At 41.2% G+C, this 4,738-nt stretch overlaps 1 protein-coding gene across 1 annotated transcript in view; it reads left to right on the top strand.

The window, feature by feature from the left end:
* The window catches only part of EEFSEC (eukaryotic elongation factor, selenocysteine-tRNA specific), a 202,818-nt gene that overhangs the window by 10,109 nt on the left and 187,971 nt on the right, over positions 1-4,738 (top strand). The window lies entirely within an intron of this gene.

Genomic DNA, 4,738 nt, shown 5'->3' with positions numbered 1-4,738 from the left:
AAAGAGTGCCTACCTTTGCTTAATAGTTATCATTCTGGCCAGTTGTGTTGGGGAGCTCGGGAAGGACCCCTGGCAACCAGCAGGAGTTGAGGAAGGCAGCTGTAATAAGGAAGCCTGGGATGTCATGAGCAGATGTTAAAACCCAGAAGAGCTAGGACTCCTGGTCTCAGGAGAGAGAACTTGTGTGTTCGGAACTGATTGATACTTTGGAAATACTTTGTTACATCGGGGTGGCCAACCTGCAGCATGTGTGCCAAAAGTGGCATGGGCAGCCTCTGTGGCAGATCATGGAAGGGGCAGGCCCCACAGCAATAGATGGGGCAGAAAGCAGAGAAGATCAGGCAGGGAGCGCAGGGCAGGAAGGAGAAAGTGGAGGGGGAGATTGGGCATGGAGTACAGAATAGCGACCCGAAAACAGATTGAGCAAAAATGATTGGAGTGGTGCTTGGGGAGGATGTAGGCTAGTTTGTGGCACACCTGTCAGAAAGGTTTGTTTCCTTTGTGTTAAATGAAGAAGTTTCAGCATTTCCTCATTGAAGATGTTGTCTAAAGCACCTGTTGAAGTTCTTCTATTTGCTGTGCTTATAAATGGCATATGTGGGCAGTATAGTTGTACTCCAATTACTCTCTGTCTAGTAAACACTTTTAACATTATTGCCTTAAAGTTTTGAAACTGAATTACTTTTTCCCCCTTCAAACTGAAATTTACAGTTTTAAAAAATGATTTCAACATGCTCTACTAGTATGTAATATTTACACAAGAACTTGTAGGAACAACTGTATTGACTTTAGCTGTTTCACGTGAAAATGTTTGCTTGTTGAGAGTACAGGTTGGCACAGGTCAAGAGAAGACAGTTGGTATAACAAGTTGCTGCTGTTAAAAAGAAAAAAAGAAAAGAAAATGCAGCCTTTTCTACTGGACTTTATGGTGCACAAGAGGGCAGTGTTTGCTTACTATGTAGGATCTTTATGATAAATGTATAGGGTAGCAGGTCAGCCTGGAGGGAGTGACCTCAGTTTGAAACAAAATAAAATGAAGTATAGACCCAGAATTCAAACTGGGCCCCCTATCCCACTCCAAAGCAAATTCATTTGTGCTTTGCTTTTAACAAAGAACTGTTTCCGTTTTGATGTCCTCAACTTTGCGGTATTTGTAATTTAGGCAAAAATAAAAGATTTTTAGTTGAAAGCCGCAAGTGAGTAGGAGGACTCTCCCACCCTTGTGGAAGGGGTCAAATGTTGTATAGGGTTTTTTTTCCATTTATGTAAGGATTATCCGATTTAGCTTGTAAAGCAATTAGAGATGTGGGAACCATGGTACTCAATATTAATACACACACCTGCGTATTTTACCTTAAGGTCATCTAACAAATGAGCAAAAGCAAGGAAATTGCATGGTGTTAGTCCTAAGTCTGTTCAAACTCCTCCTGTATTGCCTAAGGATTGTATTGTGAGGCCTTTGTTAGAGGGGGATAGTAGAAAACTTGAAGGCAATTCATCTAGTTTTTAATATGGAGTTTTCCTTTTTTCATTTGTGTCATAACTGCAGCGTTTGAGAATAAATATTATTGTCTTTTTATTTCATGTTAATGTACTTTGTTAACGATCAGGCCAATTTGGTGTGCGGCCTGGTGTAAGGAAGTCTTTGCTTTGCGCTTTCCCCCTCCATTTCTTGGTTTAGAGCTGACAGGTTTTCCTACTAGGAGCTACAGATTCAACAAGCCCGTTGACTTTTTCAGTTAAGTAGAAAGTAGTTGTAGGAGCATACAGAGAAGATTTTTTCCTTACCTTTTATGGGGTAGAAGAAGAGATGTGAAGAAGCAAGATTTTTGGAGCTATGCTGAGTAATTGCTTTTCTGGTTTTTGTTGAAAGCTGAGAAGTCTTGACTACTTTTGTAGTGCTCATTTTATTTATTTATACTGTTCATCTTGGTTTTGAGAGCATCATTAACATTACGCTTTAATTCTCCCTTCATCTCTATTTGTAAATTATAAAGAAGTGTAGGTTTGCTCCACTATTGTCCTTTGGCTTACATTCAGCTGTGCTTCTACTAATTCAAGGCAACACGTGCACAAAGTTTGGGAGGACATGTTGCCTATATGCAACAAACCATGTTAGTTCATACTTCATTATTTTACACACATGTACAACAGCTTCTCAGGAGACATTTAATAACCCAACACGACAGACTTGCTAATTCTGGTGTTTGATCATTCTTGCTATTGATCTAAAAACAAAATTTCTTTTGTTCCATCATGCTGTGTATTAGCATTCACTGAATAATGACATAACCTCTCACCCTTTCTTCTTGCTGCTTATTATCTGAAAGTAGTTTATGAACTGTTTGGGGGTAGTAATCAAATCTATCTGTCTTTTGGTGCTTTTTACCTAAGGCGTCATTACATTAGTAATTGTCTTATTAAAAGCTTGTTACCAGCCTGAAATCTATTAATAAAATCTCGGTTCATTGTACAGTCTGAAGGATTTTTATAACTAAAACAATTGTAGTCAAAACAAAGTGCCTTTTTAATGCAGGATTTTTGGTCATGATGGATGTGGCCTCACCTGCTAAGTGGCACAATTTTTAGCACAGAGGTGGTTAGCCATGTTAGCATCTGATGACATAGGCTGTTACAACAGCTCATGCCTCTGAATTTATTAGTCTCTAAGGTACCACTTTGCCCTACTTTCTGCCTGACAGTTCGTAGAGGTTTCCTACTCATTGCTGCAGATTACCTACAAGTTCCACTGCATTCATAAATACAAAACCTATAGTTCGGTTTAGAAAGTACCTTCTGAATAGTAGCTGCTTGATGTAGTCAAATGTTATGTGATGTAGAACTTTACATAAAATTAGAGCTTTGTGAAGCTTTGGGTGCTGATTCGATTCGGAGGAGATTTGGCTCAATTCAGCGGCCAAATCTCTGATTTGAATCAGGAGACTAATTAAAAAGTCCGAATCAATTCGGAGAGCTTCAGAGATTTGGGCAGTCCCCGCACGCTGCTGCAGGGAGCTGGACCTGGACTCTGTGCTGGTAAGTAGGGGGCGGGAGAGCGGGGGCTGGAGGAGTGGGGAGGGGACCATGGGCGGACCCCTGCCAGGTGGGGCTGGGAGAGCAGGCAGGGGTTGGGGGACTTGTGGCAGAGCTCCCCAAACCGGCAGGGGGGGGTGCAGTGGGGATTGCCCCCCCTGCCCTCCCCCCCCCGGCCTGGCAAGAGCTGGTGAGTTCAGGGCTTTTTTTTTTTTAAGAGCTGGGGCTCGGAGAGCGGGCAGGGGATGAGGCCTGTCCAATTTGGAGATTCAGACAGTTCGGCAGCGGCCGAATCTCCTAATCAGATTCGGCCAAATCGATTCGGGACAGTGATATGAATCACTGAATTGAATTACTGTCCCCTGAATCGGCCAAATCCGAATCCAAAACGAATACTAGCCGCTTTGCACAGGCCTGCATAAAACACCCATTTTTTAATTAAAAAGTATGACTTGTTTAATTTGGTGAATATGTGGGCTTAGTTTCCTAAAAGTATTTCTCCTTTCCACCTGTTTTCTATGTGCGTTACACTTACGTATGTTCTTGGATGACATGTCTGTTTGACAAAAATCACAGGTGGCAAAAGACTGGAGCATCATGTTAAATAAGATGTGCAGTAAGTCTTCCAAAACATTATCCAACAAAGAAAACAAACTCAAATGCCAAATTTCCATTGGGTTGAAGCCTGTAAGCAGAATAAAAAGTTGTTTCTGTGTATGGCAGCTAGTTGTTTTCTATCTGGGAACCCTAAGGCAGGCCTGGCAAGCTGAAGAGTAAGGACAGATGTTCCCCAGCAGTAATTTCCAGCTGGATTCTTGAATGCATTGTGTACTGTGGGTCACAGCTCATAATGGAACAAAATTGAGTGAGAATTCCTGCAAAGAAAGGTTTGAACAGCCCATAGGATAGATATGATGGCAAAGATACTGTGTATTCTGTGAGGAAAATATTTTCAGTGCTATCTGTAAAATTCAGATTAAATAGTCATTCTGAAGTGTTCCTTTTAAACAGTTTGCTTCCATAAGCATTGCAGGCAGAGTAAATACCAATAATTCTTATTTCCCATCTTCTTATCAGTTCTTCTACCAAAATGTTCTTGTGCAGTCTATCTAATCTTTTCAAGCGAACATCAAATGATTAGTGTCGGCTCCCAATTTGAATTATGATCTGTTTCAAACCTAAGCTGATTATTTCTGCATTCGATTGTAATTATCAGTATTACCAGCACCCGGGATGGTTGTGACCAGACAAAGAAATATATATGTATGAATAAGACAATAAGAAGAATGGGTAAATTGTGGAGGAAAACTAACAGAAGGAAATTTTCAAAACAGTGCTCTTGAGACTACCAGTCATGTTTTGGGGTGGAGAGTGGATGGGAGGTGGGGGTGCAGGGGGAGGGGAGGGTGGAATAGGCATCGGATATGGGATGCCAAGGTTTTATGCTTAGTTAGGGCAACGTGTTCCTCAATTGTCTTGTTCTGAGAGATGAGTTTCATTATGTTTCTTGAGGTTCACATCTTGACATGATGAAAGAAGTGAGTCTTGTAACCTTCCTAAAGACTCACTTCTTCCAGTTTCTTAAATGACAGGCATTACAGATCAAAGGCCACTTTTATTTTATAACTTACATGGTGCCCAGCATATGGTTGGGACTTAGAGTCATAATACTTGGTACATTGCCTGCTTGGTGTGGATTCCTGCT

This window comes from Alligator sinensis, unplaced genomic scaffold (genome assembly GCF_000455745.1).
Source record: "Alligator sinensis unplaced genomic scaffold, ASM45574v1 scaffold839_1, whole genome shotgun sequence".
Lineage (NCBI taxonomy): Eukaryota > Metazoa > Chordata > Crocodylia > Alligatoridae > Alligator > Alligator sinensis.
This window is presented reverse-complemented; position numbering and strand designations above follow the sequence as displayed.